Genomic DNA, 21,238 nt, shown 5'->3' with positions numbered 1-21,238 from the left:
TGTACGTAATGGTGGTATTTTCATTTATATTAGGATCAATTTTCTTGATGAAAACTCTTGTGCAAAAGTGCATCATAATATAAGTGACAGAATTTGTTAAGACTTATAAATTTGACATAATGATAACCATTGACCTATAGTTCTTATGCATTTGTATCCTATATGAGTTTTGCATTACATAGTGTGTACGTTCACGTCATGCCTATGCTTGCCATATTAATCATCTTTAACATGTTCATGTCTTGCATCTAAATGACTAACATGATAAATAATATTTTGTTGCAGAAAGTTGCATTTTATAGGATTCATAGTAAATATTTATGGCATCATATGAATATGTTATAATTATGAAAGTTGGAAATTTTTATGTCCACTTTAAGTCCATATCATTTTCATACCCACTAAATATCTACATCATTATATTTTGAGACACTAAAGTACGTAAGGCAATGTTTTGTGAGAATGACACGTTAATTTCACCAAGACGTTGGATGTCAACACAACTTTGCATTTTGTAAAATACATAGTAAATCAACCATGCTTCGTATAGAATAACTTTATATATGAATTTTGAGCATCTCCATGTCTACTTACAATATACAATCGCATGATATCCATATGAAGCATGGTTGATTTACTATGCATTTTATCCATATGAAGCATGCTTGATTTGCTATGCATTTTGTACAAAATGCATAGTAAATCAACCATGATTCATATGGAATAACTTTATATATGAATTTGAGCACTCATGCTCAAATTCATATATAAAGTTATTCTGTATGAAGCATGGTTGATTTACTATGCACTTTACAAAATGTAAAGTTTTGTTGACATCCAAGGACTTGGTGAAATTAACAAGTGTCAATCTCACAAAACATTGCCTTAGATACTTTAGTGTCGCAAAACATAGTGATGCAGATATTTAGTGGGTATGAAAATGACATGGATTTAAAGTAGACATACATTTTTCCAACTTTTATAATTATATCATATTCATGTGATGTCATGATTATTTAATATGGATCCTACAAAATGCAACTTTCTCTAACAGAATTTCATTTATAACATGTTAGTCACTTAGATGCAAGACATGAACATGTTAAAGATGATTAACATGGCAAGCATAGGCATGGCGTTAACTTACACATTATGTAGTGCAAAACTCATGCAAGATGCAAATGCATAAGAGCTATAGGTACCCTATGATAAAACAAAATAAGAATGAATATGTAACAACACCTGAAAGTATTTGATATGTTGCTTATACTAACGGATCTCACGAAGTTTTGTTGAGTTTTATGTGATTGGAGTTGTCAGGTTTTGGGTATTGTCTCGATGGACAAAGGATTGAGGAGCAAAAAAATTAAGCTTGGGGATGCCCAAGGCACCTCGAGGTAATATTCTAGGAAGACTCAAGTGTCTAAGCTTGGGGATGCCTCGGAAGGCATCCCCTCTTTTCGTCTCAATCCATCGGTATGTTACTTGGAGCTATATTTGTATTCGTCACATGATATGAGTTTTGCTTGGAGTGTCGTTTACTTTTGTTTGCTTTTACTTCCAATTTACCACAATCATTTTTTGCCGGAGACACCTATTTGAGAGAGAGAGAGAGATCACATCATCACAACTAGTTAGAATACTCTATGTGCTTCACTTATATCTTCTGAGCTTAGCACTTGCTCTAGTACTTCACTTATATCTTTTTGAGCATAGTGGCGTGTAGATTTTATAGAAATATTATGCTCTCGTTCTTCTCTTATACTCCCTCCGTCCCAAAATAAGTGTCTCAACTTTGTACTAGCTCTAGTACAAAGTTGTACTAAGCTTGAGACACTTATTTTGGGATGGAGGGAGTATTTGTTTAGCTGGAAAAATAGTAACAGTAATTTGCATGGTTCATAAGACTAGATAAAATAAAATTAGTATCCAATGAATGATGATAAAAACCATCATGTAGCACATATAGAAATTGTGGGTTAATGATATTGATGTGGTAATATGGAAAAGGTTTGAGTGCATTATTATTAATTCAGATATGTGTCGATATTAACTATGAAGAGATGTTAAACTTCTTGTTCATCTAAAAAAATAAAAGGCATGGTGATGATGTGTGTGCATTTCTATTCATCGTTGAAAATGTGTGTTGTTTTGAGTTGGAGTCGTGTGATGATTAATTCCTACCAACCCTCTCCCTCGGGGCATGCGAGTAGTACTTTGATTTGTGATAAACTAATAAAACTTTGCAATAAGTATATCAGTTCTTCATAACTAACGTGACACCATGGACATACGCATTCTCACCCCTCATATTTGCAAGCCTCATCGGTATCGTGCATCGCCCGTTCTCACCTTGAGGATCGGTTCAACATTCGCTGGTGCATCCAAACCTCGTGACATGACACACTCTTTTGCACATAAGCCTTTTTATATCCTCCTCAAAACAGCCACCATACCAACCTATCATGGCATTTCCATAGCCATTCCGAGATATATTGCCATGCAAATGCCATCGTCACTTCACATGACTAGTTCGTTCATCATCATAATGTTTTGCATGATCATATAGAGCTGACATAGTATTTGTGGAAAAGCCACCGTTCATCATATTTTTTATACATGTCATGCTAGATATTTTCACATCCTAGTACACTGCCAAAGGCATTCATTCAAAGTCATATCGTCCTATCAGTTTCATGATGAGTTGTAAGTAAATAAAAGTGTGGTCATCATCATTATTAGAGCATTGTCCCAGTGAGGAAATAAAAATGGGGGAGTGATGACGAGGTGATGTATATACTTATCGCCCCTCGTTGGACCCCAAGTGGAAGGTGGAGATGTAGTCAGCATCAAATTTCCCTTACACGAAGACTGTAAGGTTTATCAAACCAGGAGGACTCCTAGGATCAACAAGTATGTGTCTTCCACCCTGGCGCTAGCAGAAGACGTGGACCTGCACACACAACAAATAACTTTGCTCCCAACAAGTACAGAGAGGTTGTCAATCTCTCGACCTTGTAGTTTGCAAAGGATCAAAACACAAGCGGGAAAGTAATAGTGATTGCAACGGAAAAGTAAATGAAAGCGGTAAATGATGGAGGTGTGAGCAATGATGGTGATATGGACCGGAGTCAGATGACGTTCACTAGTGATGTCTCTCTCCCAAAAGGCGATAAACAACTATGCTAGGGTAAACAAATCACAGTTGGGCAATTGACAGAATTATGATCGCACCGCAAAGCTAATTATGCTCCTTGATAGTTAGAGGTTCAATAGTAATGGGCAGTACGCCAAGACAACTAGATCGTTTATTCATCAACATCTACTTACTAATCATCCACCTTGAGATATCTATCCAGAACATCTCTCCGGTATTAAGTTGCGAGCCCCACCCAAAGTGTAAACTCAAAGCAACGGACAACTGCATTAACGAACTATGTGTAAGGTAAACAATCCTTGCAACCGTGGTCACAAGCACCGTTGTTTTCTCCCTGGTGGCAACAAGCATATCCCCTAGTCTCATGTTTTTGTCACTCAAGCTAGACATCGAGGGGACCGAGCCCACAATCAGGCATAACGCTCCCTCTTGGAGTTACGATCTACTACTTGGCCAAAGCAATAAAAAGCAACGGAGAACATGCATGAATCACTAAGGAACATAATATAAAAGGATAATCAAATATACAACTCATAACAATCTGAACATAATCTCATAATCCATTGGATCCCAACAAACCGAGCATAGCAATATCAAGAGAATTACATAGATGCCTTGATCATGTAGGACAGCTCACAAGGACTAACCATTGAAGCACAATATTGGAGAGAAGACATCACATAGCTACTGGTCATGGACTCATGGTCCAAGGGAAACTACTCACGGCACATCCGGGAAGCGTCCATGGTGGTGGATAATCTCCCAGAGGTCAATCCTCCCTCCGGCAGGGTGCCGGGAAGAGGTCTCCTGACGCTCCCGATCTCGAAAGCGCTGCGGCGGCGGAACGATGGAGAAATTTGCGATTCCAGATAGTCTGCAAGGGTTTCCTCTCGGGACTCTAAATATAGGCCAAAGGAGGGAACCGGAGGAGGTGGGACCCACCCATGCGACCTCTTGGCGCGGTCTAGGGCCTGGCCGCGCCAGCAGGGCGCCTGGGAGGCCCCTGGCCCCCCTTCGGTGATCCGGAAGCTTCTGTTTCGCTAATTTTTTATATATGTTTTCTGGATTTCTTTCGGGCTTCAGAAAATTGGATAAAAGCCCCTGCAAAATAGACATCAGTAGATAGAAACTGGCACTGGGTGCACTGAGTTAGTAGGTTAGTCCAAATATGTGTAAAATAATATAAAAGTGTAGCAAAACATATAACAATGTCACCCAAAAGATCATGGAACAAGCAGAAATTAGATACACTTGGGACGTATCAGGGAGGCCAAATGATCCCACCATAGAAAAAATGAGAAAGAAAAGCGAAGGGACTTTTCTGCTATCATGTACCACACTTGTGCCTCAAAGTGGCACCTTGTTCTTCATATAGAAAGTCTCATGTTATATCATTCTTATGCTAGTGGGAATCACGTTTTAATAAACTTGGCTTGTATATTCCGATGACGGGCGTTCACAAATGCCCGAGGTCTTCATGAAAAGCAAGTTGGATGCGCACCCCACTTAGCTTCAACGGAGCTTTCATACACTTATAGCTCTTGTGCATCGTTTGCATGGCAATCCCTACTCCTTGCATCGATATCTATCGACGAGCATCTCCATAGCTCGTTGGTATGCCTAGTTGATGTGATACTATCTTCTCCACTTTTACCCCTTTGAAACCTACCGCCATATTCTATTCCACCTTTATGTTGTTGCCAATGGTTCACGCTCATGTATTGTGTGAAGACTAAAATTTTGATGAGTAATGAAAAAGTACAATCCAATTGCCTCACATGAACACCGTGTTGCTGGACATTTGTATTAATATGGTGAAGATGGAGCCATGCCTTGCTAATATAATAAAGATGGATGGGGTAAAACAATCTTTGAGGATCTATACTTTGAAAGATTAATGATTTTCTGCTTATACCTATAAGTATTGCTATGTAAATGTTTATTAATTCATCATTTCTCAATGATCATACATGCATAAGGTTACATCATGGATAACATGTCTGTAACAGCCCGAGACCGACGCTCCAGAAGATTCCCCTCTTATTCCATTGCCGCCGTGCGATTAGATTGTCTGTCGCATTCATCATCGCATCATGCTCATCATCTACATTGCATCGACACTCCGTTGCCGCCAGTTTTCAGAACTTGCATCCGTTATTAGTTGTCGGCTCTCCCGTTTCCATCGTTGACCGTTTTGAGACCAACCACACACGCACGCGCCCACGACATCGATAATATATTTGTTTTTAAAAGTGTGTATAAAACTTTCTTGGATTGGGTTGAAACTTGGCGTGCGGTATTAATATAATATAGGTAGGTGGTCTGCCAAATTTCATCGCAGTCGAGTCTGTTTGATACCCGAATGATCGACCGTAGCGGCACCGTCATCGTTTATCGTTGGACGTTTTTCGGTGTTTAAAAATCTCGTTGTCGGGCCGCAAAACCCCTCTCTTCTCTCATCCCATCATGGTTACACACCCACCTAACTCTAGGGCGCAGCCGAGACCGTCTGATTGCGATCCTACGGTCGAAATCGGGACTGAAAACACTAACCCTAGCCCCTGTCTATATATAGACAGCCAAAAACATGCCTCTCCTCGATTCCCGTGCTAACCTAATCATAGCCATCGGCCTCCGACCACTCAGCCTCCTCCTCTCTCCTCCATACGTCAGACCCGCCGAGCCCAGATCGGGCCCGGGCAGGCCCATCCGCCCGAGCTCCAGATCGGGAGAACCTCATCTCCTCCCATGGCAACACCATGCCCAAGCGGGTCCCGACCGCCTCCCCGTGCTCCCTGCTCTAGCCCAAGTCCGTCATCCCCAGTACTGGTGCAGAGTGTCCGGATGTACTATCATACTTGGTATCGTTGTGATTACGAGGATTTGAGGTAGATGAGTGTCCGAGATCTCTGGTTATATGTTGATGGATGTGATATACTGGACGGGTTAGTGTTATTGCTAGGAGTTGAGTGATGGATTTTACTCCTTGTATCCGTGGACCCGATTGCATGACCAGAAAATTAAGAGAGTTCTTAGGTGGGAATTCAAGTAGTTACTTATAGGACAATCTTGCAACAGATGCATGATGTGAGGTTGGGGTCCGACATCTAGTGGATTCGTTTGTTCACGGTCGTCTTACCGCGGTTCTCGTTCTGTCTTAAAGAGTCCTTGTAGCTTGCTACGACTCGGGGACGCTTCGTATGTCATGTGCATTGCCTTGTACACGATGTCTATTGTAGGATAGAGCCCATGCGATCCTATCCACGAAAATACCGGACAAAATCTTTGTCATGAATTTGTTCCGACTTGTGTTGTAAGCCTCATCCTTTGTTTTGTTGGAATATGGTAATTCGAGTTGCTTCGATGTCAAATGGTGATTTCATATAATTCCAACAGGTGTTATTATATTTGTATGGTAATTCAAATTCTTTTGCTCAAACAAATTATCTTATCAATTCTAGTCAACCGGAGTCGTCATGTCAATTCTTTTCCATCTGGTATGCTTATCTTCAAGTAATTCAATCCTCTCCAATATTGCAAGATCAATTTCTCATTTCTTTCCAAAGTTCATCTCATCTATCCCAAGTTGTCTTTGTTTTTTCCCACCCTCCCGCCCTTTTCTTTAGTGATTAGATTTCATCCAAGTGCCTTTCTTTTCAGTGTTGCTTCCGCCATCTTATCTTCTGTGTTGTTTTCGGTGATTCTTGTGAAGATTCTCAGAAGTTGCTAGTTCATCATTCTTCATTCTTGTTTTCTTCTCCGGTGGATTCAATTCAAGCTATTCATGTCCATCATATCCTTTTCATCCTTTAAATTATTTCCCATGTTGGAAATTCTTATCCAAGTCTCTTTTGTTTAATCATCTCTTTATGTTCTATCCGATGTGTTGAAGATTTCTTAGAAGTTTCTTGTTTTCAGTCCTTTCAATTATTTTGAGGTTCTCACCTCATCAAGTTTTCTTTATACCGGTGCAATCTCTCTTTTCTAATCAATTGTTTCAACGGAGTTTTCTTTTGAGTGATCCCATAACACACAAGTTTTTCCCAGGATCTTACGTGGTTGTTCTAATCTTTTCCGAAGATCTCTTAATTCTTCAAGTGTGACGTAAGAATGATTTTCATCACTCATATCCCTTCTCCAAGATCTATTTGAATTAATTCTCATCATTGGCTCAACCTTTTCATATTCTTTATTCCGGAATGTCTCAGTAATTCTTGGTTGTGTCCTCGTCTTCATTCTCAGCTTGGAAGACCGAAGGAGTGTTTCTCTCAAATCTTGTCCATTCTTTTGAAGATTGTCAGCTCACCTCGTGCTATCTTCTCAATTCTTGTCAATCATGAGAAATTCTCCATATCTATCCTATGCATTTGAGAGTTGTTTTCATTTCTCAATCCTCTGAAGGACATCATGTCAGAAGATATCTTCGTTCTCAGCTTTCAGCTTTCATTCTCAAATTCTTCTCAATTATTGTCTCTTCGTTCGTCTGTCAATTATTTCGGTGCCTTGTTCAAGTTTTATCTCAAGTGGCTCATGCATGATCTCTTCATTCTCATGTATCTCCATTCGTTCTTGTTATCCCCATTCATTCCAATTCTTACACGTCTCTCCTTCAAAACTTCTTCTAGTTCGTGCTCGTATCTCTTATCAAACTTTTCAAGAATAATAAGTGGTATGCTAAATCCGTTGCTTGTCGTCAATTTAACTTGACGAAGGATAAGCATAACATAATTCTTATTCTTGTTTCATGGTGATTTCAGTTCTTCTTTTGGAGTGGCTCGTGATATCAAATTCTTTATCTCAAGTGCTTCGTCTTTCTTTCCGGAGGTCAAATTTTTTCTCAAGCATTTCTTCGTGAAGCTTCATCTAAATCTGTGCAAGGTCATAATCTTATCCTTTCCAAACTTCATTTATTTTTCATCATTCTTTTGTATACGAAGGTGCATCATGGTGGTTATTCAAGGATTTAATTCATTCTCAAGGTTTTCTTCAAGATTCTTGTTGGAGTACATCAAGTATTTTTTGTCTTGCATTTCAAAGAGGAATTCTTCCTCCTTTATCCTTTGAGGTGGTGTTATAGCATTCTTGTTAGTGGAGGAGTCTCGAAGAGGGTTTGTTTCAAGAATGAGATATTTAAATCCACCAATCCTTTCATAATGAGATATTTTTTAACCCATGGTTTCTTCATTGAGTTATCTTGGATTAGATTTCACCTAAAGATTTCCCTAAGGATTGTTGCTATTATGGTGATTATCGTTGATCCAAGTTCTCAATATATCCTCTTGGTGTAAGAAGTTTTGCATCTCTTGTTGCTCCCAAGCAATCAATCCTTGTTTCTGTTAGTGGCTGGTTGTCAACTCATTATTTGAGATGGTCTCTACAAGCCCACTACAAGCTTATTGTCACGCCCAAGATGCGACCCTATCCTCAATTTGGCACGAAGGCCTCGTCAGGGATAGAAGTGCATCTCGTCCTGTCGCAAGAATGGATATCGTTACAAGTACATGTACTGAAAAGAAGAGATATATAAAGAGAGTTGGCTTACACTCGCCACAAGCTACATCAGAGTCACATCAGTACATTACATAAACATCATGAAGAAGAGCAGGGTCCGACTACGGACGAAAACAAACGAGAAAATGAAACAACGTCCATCCTTGCTATCCCAGGCTGCCGGCCTGGAACACATCCTAGATCGATGAAGAAGAAGAAGAAGAAGCAACTCCAAATGAACAATCAACACGCTCGCATCAAGTAACCTTTACATGTACGTGCAACTGGTGTTGTAGTAATCTGTGAGCCACAGGGGACTCAACAATCTCATTTCCAAAGGTATCAAGACTAGCAAAGCTTAATGGGTGAGGTATGGTTAAGTGGTGAGGCTGCAGCAAGCGACTAAGCATATATGAGGTGGCTAACTTATGAGTACAAGATTAAGAGGGGGAAGATCTATGCATAACAGACGTGACTACTGATGATCAAATGAATGATCCTGAACACCTACCTACGTCAGACATAACCCCACCGTGTCCTCGATCGGAGAAGGAACTCACGAAAGAGACAGTCACGGTTACGCACACAGTTGGCAAGTTTTAATTAAGTTAACTTCAAGTTATCTAGAACCAGTGTTAAACAAAGTTTCCACGTTGCCACATAACCGCGGGCACGGTTTTCCGAAAAGATTTAACCCTGCAGGGGTGCTCCAACTAGTCCATCACAAATTACCACAAGCTGCATAGAAATCCTCAATCACGAAGCTCGCGATCTCATCGGATTCCCTAGTTGAAAACCTCAACTCTGAGATTACCCAAAGCATCACCGGAATCCCGATGCATAAGATATCTCGTTAAAGGTAAAACTAATCCAGCAAGGCCACCCGGTGTGTCGACGAACCTCATAGGAGTCGCGTATCTCGTTCTCAGGACACACCGTCTATGCATAGTGGACGGTAGCCAAACCTCGAGTTGCCCCGAGGTGGCACCGCCAACTGCTATGTGGGTGGACCAACACTCATGCGGAGCACTGGCCCGGGGGGTTGATTCAATTATCCTCGGGGTCCGGAAAGTCCCTATGCAATTTTATTAGGTGATTAGGCAAATGTAGTACAAATGTTGGGCCTTGCCAGACCAGCTTTAATCTAAAACGAATTATCAAGGGGGTTCCCATAACAACCCTGATCGTGTTAGGAGCGCTCAATTATGAAACATAACACCGGTAGCCGAAACTAGGGGCAAAGGTGGAACAAAACACCAGGCTAGAAAGGCCGAGCCTTCCACCTTTTACCAAGTATATAGGTGCATAAAATTAAATAGCTTTTAAATATGGTGATATAATAAGGAACCCATGCTTTCGCATGGAAGCATCTGCACCTGCAACTAGCAACGCTATCAACAGGGTTAAGCAAGCGGTAACATAGCCAATCAGTGGTTTGCTAGGTTGAACAGGTTGAAGGTTTTCATGGCATTGTTGAGAGGCTGATATTTAACATGTAGTAGGCAACGAGACATAAACGGTAGCAACGGTAAAACTAGCATGGCAATGATAGTAATGGTATCTTGGGAAATGGTCATCTTGCCTGAGAACCCGCTTGGAAGAAGAATGCTTCCGTGAAGCAAACGAACCGACGTAGTCGAACGGGTCCTCACAATCCGGCACGCTGCGGAACTCTATCGAGACAGGGGAAACCGGAACAAGCATTAACACACGATATTCACCACACGATTCACAACACAAATGATGGATGAGCAGCTGAATACATGCAAGTCACGGCATGACAATTCACACAAACAGACACTACACATTAAGTGAAGTTCAATATGCAATGAGTTGCATATTGACGAAACTCTACGTTAACTATTTAGTTCTATCCCGATTAGGTACACGGTAATATTAAATGTGGTTAAACATGGCAAGAGGTGAAGCATAATTAAACTACCTATCTAGGCATTTTAAATGAGGTCAGAAATGACATATAGCATCTCCGGGACGACCTCACATGTTAATTTACAATTCTCTCCAGATCTGAACTAACACATTTAATTAGTTGTTAAACAGAAAAACAAATAGGTTCACGTGATTCTACGCGTCGCTACAAGCAATTTACACATAGAGAACATCTCCAACGGAGCTACGGTTCAAAAGTTACAAGCACCGCAAGATATGATGGCATGAATGCAATATGTGTGCAACAACGGCTACGAACACTTCAAAACATATAACCAGCAAGAGAAAATGAAACTACACGAGATTCTAAGCAAGTTTCATATAGGACACGATCAAAACGGAGCTACGGATCAAAAACTACGAGCTAAACAAGAAATCACTACAATCTGCCAAAATCAGCCACATAGCATTTTCTACGCCCCACAACTACGGGATACTCAACTTCGATATGCTCAAGCAAGGCATGACACGAAATAGGGCAAGAAGCACTACAACAAACAACTAACATCAACTAGCATGGCAGCAAGAAGCACTAGGAAAAGAAGTCACAAAATGGCATCCCACACACTATTTCAGACTTAGTGAAAATTACACCTCATGAAAGTGCAGTTTTCGATATGAAGCCATATTGACAGCAGCAAATCCTATAGCTACAGGACTCCAATTGGCATGAAAATCTACATCATGCTAGAGAAACACAAGGGCTACAACTAACTCCATTGCACCAACCTCAAAAGAGCTACAGAATAAAAGATACAAGCAAGACAAGACATCAACAAAACATAACAGATTCCAGACTTAGAAATATTTCAGCTCCTCCAAATCAGCACTATTTCTAGCAACTTGAGAGCAAGCAAACCACACCTAAACATGCATTTCTATTGCAACCAAAAATACCAGAGGCTAGAGTAAACATCAAAGAACAACTCCCTAGTTGACAACTTAATCAAACGAAGCACGGAATAAATCCTACGAAATAGACAAGAGGGCAACATGGCAAAATATCGCACGAACTAATTTACTCAAAAGCTAAAACTAATTGCACACAAAAATCCCATGGATTTTTCTACCCCAAAAACATATTAAATATGTGGGGTTGCACAACAAAATAATGCCACACAAAAATGCGAGAAAATAACCTAGACACGGAAAAATAAACTAGCGCAATTCCCTACACGTAAAAATACAAATGACTGCTCTAAAATACATGGAAAAATGGTTCCTAAAACATGAACATTTATTCTACGGCATACGAGCAATCCGGTTTTGCGCGAAAAATATCTACGGGACGAAACAATAAATACAGCACACGTTTCTAGGCATATGGCACGCTAAACGACGTCAAACAAATATGCAAGTATTATAATCGGATTCTATGCAAAATTCTACAAGAAAAACGTATACAACTCATCACGATCCGACTTACGGATTTAAAGTTACGGGCAAAATAATATTCAACTAATTTCTGGAATTTAAATAATTCCGAAATTAATCCTAAAATAAGGAATGGGCCGAATCTATTCCTAATGGGCTACACAGGTGCATGGCGCAGCTTAGTTAAATGTCGCCACGGGCGTGAAATAGGCGCTGGGGGGGTTGGATCTCACCGTGGGCCACTGGGCCGGCTGGGGTGCCTGGGAGGAGCTGGGCCGTCGGGGCCCACGCGCGGGTCAACGGGGGCGAGCACCTTCGTCCTCCCGTGCTCAGCACGAGGCCATGGCGGCCGGCCGGCGGCGGCTCGAGGCGGGGCTCGATCCGGTGGGGGGGGGGAAGGCTGCAAGAGGCGGGGAACGGGCGGATCTGCCCCCGCGCGACCGGATCCCGGCATCCACGGCGGCGAGGACTCCGGGCGGGGAAGCGGCTCGCTGGAGATGGCGGTGGCGGATCCGGGCAGCACGTAGGCGGGGTGGCGCGGGTCCGAGGGCGGCGGCTCTGGCGCACGGGGAGGCGGCGGCCGACAAGGCACCGGGTGGTGGCGCGGGGTGCTGCCGGTGCCGGCGAGAGGCGGCGGCGAGGCATGGCGCATCATGGCGAGGGGCAGTTCGCTGCGGCTCGGGAAGGAGGAGGGAGCCGACCGGGGCGGCGACGTCGCGATGGGCTCGGCCGGGCCCGATCTGGGCCTGGCGGGCCCGCGGGAGGAGGGGAGGAGAGAGTCTGCGGGAGGAGATGGCGGCTAGGGTTTGAGGGGGCACAGATTTCGAGGAGAGAGGGGATGGATGTCTAAAAAAATACACGGGGTCTATTTATAGACAAATGGGGGGCTAGGTTTAGCGAAATTCTGCCCCGGTTTCAACCGCGCGGTCGGATTCGACTAATTCCGAACGCGGGAACGGTCACGAGGCCGTGTAGAGGGGATATCCGGGGACGAGAGGGAGAACGGGCAGCGCGGCAACGAATTTTTAAAACACTGACAGACATCCGACGGTAGACCGAATACGGTGCCGCTACGGTCGACCGTTCGGGTACCAAACGAACTCCGATCGCGACGAAATTCGACAGGCGGCCTAGCTATAACTAATTACGACCGCACGCCAAGTTTCACCCCGATCAGAGAAAGTTTAACGCACACTTTTAAAACAGGGTTTCGATGATGCCGCGGGCGCGTGCGTGTGCGGTCGGGCTCACAACGAACAACGACGAGAACCGGCAACTAACAATGGATGCAAGTTTTGAAAACTGGCGGCAACAGAGGTGCCGAAGCAATGCAGATGATGCGCATGATGCGATGATGATGCGGCAAAAGAAAAATAACACACGACGGAAACGAAATAGATGGGGGAATCTTCTGGAACGTCGGAATCGGGCTGTCACACTTGTTCTTTTCGTTGTTGATTTTCCAACAACTCCATTCAATCCTCCTTTGTAGGATTATCTACAAGTTCAAATGTGCTCGAAGTTGTCATTTTATTATCCGTTCTTTTCTTTCTAATGATCTAGTTCCTATTCTCTTGTTCCAGAGTTGTTGTGATGTTGCTCTCTTTCATCCATTATCTAGTTCTGTCAAGATCATGTTCTTTCCTTTCTTATTCATTTGACCGGAGTGTTCTCTCTTCTTTCATGTTGTTTCCTTGCATATCAATTTAGTTGGTTTGTTGTGAATCTTGTCAAGATCTTTCCATCTTATCAAAAAATCCCTCTTTCCTACCAAAGTGTTGCCAAAATTTTGTTTGAATGCTTCCTCTTCCTCATCTCTTTGCAACCTTCAAGATTCATTGGTTTCACTCGTTTGTCAAAGAAGAGACTAAGTTTTACCTTTTTCCGTTTCTCTTCCTCTTCCCTCTTTCATTCTTAGATCTCGGGTCGAGATCTCTTGTTAGTGTAGGAGAGTTGTAACAGCCCGAGACCAACGCTCAAGAAGATCCCCCTCTTATTCCATTGCCGTCATGCGATTAGATTGTATGACGCATTCATCATCGCATCATGCGCATCATTTGCATTAGATCGGCACTCCGTTGCCGCTATTTTTGCAAACTTGCATCCGTTATTAGTTGTCGGCTCTCTCTATTTCCGTCGTTGACCGTTTCGAGACCAACCACACACGCACGCGCGTGCGGCATCAATAATATCTTTGTTTTTAGAAGTGCGTGTAAAAATTTCTCGGATTGGGTTGAAACTTCATGTGCGGTCTTAATATAATATAGGTAGGCCGCCTGCCAAATTTCATCGCAGTCGGAGTCCGTTTGATACCCGAATGGTCGAGCCTAGCGGCACCATTATCCGTTTATCGTCGGAAGTTTTTTGGCGTTTAAAAATCTCGTTTGTCGGATGTAAATCCCTGATACGTCTCCAACGTACCTATAATTTTTGATCGTTCCATGCTATTATATTATCAACTTTGGATGTCTCATATGCATGAATATGCTATTTTATATTATTTTTGGGACTAACCTATTGACCTAGAGCCCAGTGCCAGTTGCTGTTTTTCCTTGTTTTGACCTTTTTCAGATAGGAATATCAAACGGAGTCCAAATGGAATAGAACTTTCGCCATGATTTTTTATGGAAAATATCAAAAATACCAGAAGAAAAAGATGCCAGAGAGGAGTCCCGAGGAAGGCACGAGCCAGGGAGGCGCGCCCACCCCCCCTGGGCGCGCCTGGGGGCTCGTGACTCCCTCGTGGGTCCCCCTGACTTATTCTCGATGCCATCTGGTCTTATAAATACAGAAACCTCCAAAAAAAACCTAGATCGGGAGTTCCACCGCCGCAAGCCTCTGTAGCCACGAAAAACAAATCGGGAGCCCGTTCCGGCACCGTGCCGGAGGGGGAATCCATGTATGGTGGCCATCTTCATCATCCTGGCGATCTCCATGACGAGGAGGGAGTAGTTCTCCCTCGGGGCTGAGGGTATGTACCAGTAGCTATGTGTTTGATCTCTCTCTCTCTCGTGTTCTTGAGATGTCATGATCTCGATGTACCGCGGGCTTTGCTACTATAGTTGGATCCTATGATGTTCTTCCCCCTCTCCCTTCTTTTAATGAATTGAGTTTCTCCTTTGAAGTTATCTTATCGGATTGAGTCTTTAAGAACACTTGATGTATGTTTTGCACGTGTCTATTTGTGGTGACAATGGGATATTCATGTGAGTACTTGATGTATGTTTTGGTGATCAACTTGCGGGTTTCGTGACATCGAGAACCTATGCATATGGGTTGGCACACATTTTGACACTCCGGTAGAAACTTTGGGGCACTCTTTGAAGTTCTATGTGTTGGTTGAATAGATGATTCTGAGATTGTGTGATGCATATCGTATAATCATGCCCACGGATACTTGAGGTGACACTGGAGTATCTAGGTGACATTAGGGTCTTGGTTGATGTGTGTCTTAAGGTGTTATTCTAGTACGAACTCTAGGATAGATTGTACGGAAAGAATAGCTTCGTGTTATTTTACTACGGACTCTTGAATAGATCGATTAGAAAGAATAACTTTGTGGTGGTTTCGTACCCGACGATAATTTATTTGTTTGTTCTCCGCTATTAGTGACTTTGGAGTGACTCTTTGTTGCATGTTGAGGGCTAGTTATATGATCCAATTATGTTATCATTATTGAGAGAACTTCACTAGTGAAAGCATGAACCCTAGGCCTTGTTTCCACGCATTGCAATACCGTTCATGCTCACTTTTATTATTAATTACCTTGCTGTTTTTATAATTTCAGATTACAAAAACCTATATCTACTATCGATATTGCACTTGTATCACCATCTCTTCGCTGAACTAGTGCACCTATACAATTTACCATTGTATTGGGTGTGTTGGGGAGACAAGAGACTCTTTGCTATTTGGTTGCAGGGTTGCTTGAGAGAGACCATCTTCATCCTACGCCTCCCACGGATTGATAAACCTTAGGTCACCCACTTGAGGGAAAATTGCTACTGTCCTACAAACCGCTGCACTTGGAGGCCCAACAACGTCTACAAGGAGAAGGTTGCGTAGTAGACATCAAGCTCTTTTCTAGTGCCGTTTCCGGGGAGGTTAGAGCTTGAAGGTATATCTTTAGATCTTGCAATTGAATCTTTTAGTTTCTTGTTTTATCACTAGTTTAGTTTATTAATAGAAAACTACAAAAAAATGGAATTAAGGTTGCCTCATATGCTTCATCTTTTTAATGTCTTTCGTGAAAATGATGGGAAGGAAAACTGTGCTCAAGTGCTAGAAGAAGAATTACATAGAATGCTTGGCATAAAATATGTGAATGATGAGCATGATTGCAATGTTATTAGTATTAATTCTTTGAATACCCATGATGCTAATGATATGCAAAGCCACAAGCTTGGGGACGCTATGTTTGATGAAGATGATATTTTTAGTTCCCCCACTTTGAATGATCAAATTTATTATGATGAAAGCATGCCCCCTATTTATGATGATTATTGTGATGATACTTATGCTATAAAGAAGAAAGATGATAAAACTTTTCACAATTATGAGTACCCTTTTACTGAACATTACTCTTTTAATGTGGAAACAATTCGTAGTGTTCAAGTCTTTTACGATACTCCCACTACTATTGATGAGAATAAATTTCCTTATGTGGAGAGTAGTAAAATGTCTATGCATGTAGATCATGAAAAGAATGCTTTAGGTGCTGGTTATATTGTTCAATTCATTCATGATGCTACTGAAAATTATTATGAGAGAGGATCATATGCTTCTACATATTGCAATAATATCAAGCTTCCTCTCCATGTGTTGAAACTTTTGAAGTCATGCTTGTTTTATCTTCCTATGCTAGTTGATTCTTGCTCCAATAAATTGTTTGATCACAAAATCCCTATGCATAGGAAGTGGGTTAGACTTAAATGTGCTAGTCATATGCTCCATGATGCTTCCATTATGTTTCAATCCTTATCTTTTATGTGAGCATCATTGAAATCATCATGCCTAGCTTGAAAGGCGTTAAAGAAAAGTGCTTGTTGGGAGACAACCCAATAAGTATACTTACTGTTTTTGTGTGTTCACATGATTAAGCTACTGTATTAATCATGTTTTATTGCCTTAGTTTCAATAAAGTGCCAAGTAAAGCCTTTATGATTAGTTTGGGTGATAGTTGTTTGATCATGCTGAAAAAAACAGAAACTTTAGACTCGTGAAATCATTTCTAATTTCTATTAAGAGAGTGATTTTTGGTTGATTCTTTTTGATTCTGATTTATATACAAATTGCCTTAATTTTCATAATTGTTCAGAATTTTTGGAAGTGCATAAGTATGGTTATCATTCAGATCATTACAGACTGTTCTGTTTTTGACAGATTCTGTTTTCAATGCATAGTTTGCTTGTTTTTGTGTTTCCATAGATTATATTGAGTAATATAAATTGTGGAAATAGTAATATACAGTAGGCATTGTGTGAAAATAATTATGAGTCTTGTTTTGACAGTACCCAAGTGATTGATTTGCTCGTTATCATACTAACCCATCTCACGAAGTTCCGTTATGTTTTGTGTTGTGAAGTTTTCAAGTTTTGGGTAGAGTTTCGATGGACTATGGAACAAGGAGTGGCAAGAGCCTAAGATTGGGGATTCCCAAGGCATTCCAAAGCCATATTCAAGGACACTAAAGATCCTAAGCTTGGGGATGCCCCGGGAAGGCATCCCCTCTTACGTCTTGAATCCATCGGTAACTTTACTTGGGGCTATATTTTTATTCACCGCCTGATATGTGTTTTGCTTGGAGCGTCATTTTATTTTATTAGCACTTTCTTTATGTTATTTAGATTAATGTTTTTCATCATTTAGTTCAATAAAAATGTCAAGGGTAGCTTTTACCATGCTTAATTTCCAAGTTTAGGAGTTGCTGTTCCAAAACAGAAAGTTTGCTTGTAGTGCACAAATTCCCTAGAATTTTATGTATGTCAGAATAACTTGAAATTTGGAAAAAGTATGATATTATAAATTATATAAATCATGGAATTGTTTCATATTTTTTGGAGTTAATTAAGTATGGATCTTGCTGCATTCTTCACAGACTGTTCTGTTTACGCAGATTGATGTTATGTTTGCATTGTTCGCATATGTTTGCTTGTTTAATGATTCCATTCGATGATGGGAGTTTTAAATATGCAGAGGCATTTAGTATGCAATGTAAAATAATAATCTTAGTGATTTACTACAGTAGAGTATGATAAAGTTTTGCATTGATTTATACTAACCTATCTCACGAGTTTTTGTTGAGTTTTGTTTGGATGAAGTTTTAAGATTTTGGAGACCATCATATGAGAGGAATTGAGGAGACACAAAAGCTCAAGCTTGGGGATTCCCATGTCATCCCCAATACATATTTCAAGAAGTCTCAAGCACCTAAGCTTGGGGATGCCCCAGATGGCATCCCACCTTTCTTCTTCAAACAATTATCGGTTAGTATCGGTTGAACCTAAGTTTTTGCTTCTTCACATGATTCGTGCTATCCTTGAAGTGTCATTTTATTTTGTTTGAATAAGGTACTTAAGATCTGAAATTATTAGATGGGAGAGTCTTCACATAGCCAAATAATTATTCAACTACTCATTGAGCTTCACTTATATCTTTTGGAGTAGTTTGCCTTTTGCTCTAGTACTTCACTTATATCTTTGTAGAGCATTGCGGTGATTTTATTTTATAGAAATAGTTGAACTCTCATGCTTCACTTATATCATTTTTAGAGTATTAAACACCATGGTAATTTTCTTAGGTTATGAATCTAGTCCTAATATGATGGGCATCCAAGAGGGATATAATAAAATCTTTCATATAGAGTGCATCGAATACTATGAGAAGTTTGATTCTTTGCATATAGTTTTGAGATATAAAGATGGTGATATTAGAGTCATGCTAGTGAGTAATTATGGATTGGTAGAAATGCTTGTGTTAGAGTTTGTGATTCCCGTAGCATGCACGTATGGTCAACCGCTATGCTAGGAAGTCGGAGCATGATGTTTTTATTGATTGTCATCCTTTGTGTGGCGGTCGGGATCGCGCGATGGTTAACTCCTACCAAACCTTCCCCTAGGAGTATGAGTCTAGCACTTTGTTTTGATTACTAATTAAAATTTCGCAACAAGTATGTGAGTTCTCTCTGACTAATGTGATTCCATGGTATATACGCACTCTCACCCTTCCACCATTGCTAGCCTCTCTAGTGCCGCGCAATTTTTGCCGGTGCATAAACCCACCATATACCTTCGTCAAAACAGCCACCATACCTACCCATCATGGCATTTCCATAGCCATTCCGAGATATATTGCCATGCAACTTCCACCGTTTCGTTTATTATGACACGCATCATCATTGTCATATTGCTTTGCATGATCATGTAGTTGACATCGTATTTGTGGCAAAGCCACCATTCATATCTTTCATACATGTCACTCATGATTCATTGCGCATCCTGGTACACCGCCGGAGGCATTCATATAGACTCATATCTTTTGTTCTAAGAATCGAGTTGTAAGTAAATAAAATTGTGATGATCATCATTATTAGAGCATTGTCCCATGTGAGGAAAGGAAGGAAGCTATGATTCCCTCACAAGTTGGGATGAGACTCCGGACTATAAAAATAAAATAAAAGAGGCCAAAGAGCCCACAAAAAAATGAAAATGAAAAAAGAAAAAATAAATAAAAAAAGAGGCCAAAGAGCCCAAACAAAAAAATGAGAGAAAAAGAGAGAAGGGACAATGCTACTATCCTTTACCACACTTGTGCTTCAAAGTAGCACCATGATCTTCATGATAGAGAGTCTCATATATTGTCACTTTCATATACTAGTGGGAATTTTCATTATAGAACTTGGCTTGTATATTCCAATGATGGGCATCCTCAATTGCCCTAGGTCTTCGTGAGCAAGCGAGTTGGATGCACACCCACTTAGTTTCTTTTTGAGCTTTCATAAACTTATAGCTCTTGTGCATCTCTTGCATGGCAATCCCTACTCACTCACATTGATATATATTGATGGGCATCTCCATAGCCCGTTGATACGCCTAGTTGATGTGACCATCTCCTCCTTTTTGCCTCACAACCACCACCATATTCTATTCCACCTATAGTACTATGTCCATGGTTCATGCTCATGTATTGAGTGAGAGTTGAAAAGGTTTGAGAAAGTAAAAGTGTGAAAACAATTGCTTGACTAATACCGGGGTTGTGCATGATTTAAATACGTTGTATGGGGAAGATGGAGCATAGCCAGGCTATATGATATTGTAGGGATAATTCTCTTTGGCCATGTTATTTTGAGAAGACATGATTGCTTTGTTAGTATGCTTGAAGTATTATTGTTCTTATGTCAACATTAAACTTTTTGTCTTGAATCATATGGATCTGAATATTCATGCCACAATATATGTTAGGTAGCATTCCACATCAAAAGTTCAGTTTTTAGCATTTACCTATTCGAGGACGAGCAGGAATTAAGCTTGGGGATGCTTGATACGTCTCCAACGTATCTATAATTTTTGATCGTTCCATGCTATTATATTATCAACTTTGGATGTTTTATATGCATGAATATGCTATTTTATATTATTTTTGGGACTAACCTATTGACCTAGAGCCCAGTGCCAATTTCTGTTTTTCCTTGTTTTTGACCTTTTTCACATAGGAATATCAAACGGATCCAAACGGAATAAAACTTTCGCTGTGATTTTTTATGGAAAATATCAAAAATACCAAAAGAAAAAGATACCGGAGAGGAGTCCCGAGGAAGCCATGAGCCAGGGAGGCGTGCCCACCCCCGTGGGATGCGCCTGGGGGGCTCGTGACTCCCTCGTGGGTCCCCCTGACTTGTTCTTGATGCCATCTGGTCTTATAAATACAGAAACCTCCAGAAATTAGCCTAGATTGGGAGTTCCGCCACCGCAAGCCTTTGTAGCCACCAAAAACCAATCGGGAGCCCGTTCCGGCACCCTACCGGAGGGGGAATCCATCTCCGGTGGCCATCTTCATCATCCCGGCGATCTCCATGACGAGGTGGGAATAGTTCTTCCTCTGGGCTGAGGGTATGTACCAGTAGCTATGTGTTTGATCTCTATCTCTCTCGTGTTCTTGAGATGTCATGATATCGATGTAACGCGGGCTTTGCTACTATAGTTGGATCCTATGATGTTCTTCCCCCTCTCCCTTCTTGTACTGAATTGAGTTTCCCCTTTGAAGTTATCT

The sequence above is a fragment of the Hordeum vulgare genome, chromosome 7H (assembly GCF_904849725.1).
Source record: "Hordeum vulgare subsp. vulgare chromosome 7H, MorexV3_pseudomolecules_assembly, whole genome shotgun sequence".
Taxonomy (NCBI): Eukaryota; Viridiplantae; Streptophyta; class Magnoliopsida; order Poales; family Poaceae; genus Hordeum; species Hordeum vulgare.
This window is presented reverse-complemented; position numbering follows the sequence as displayed.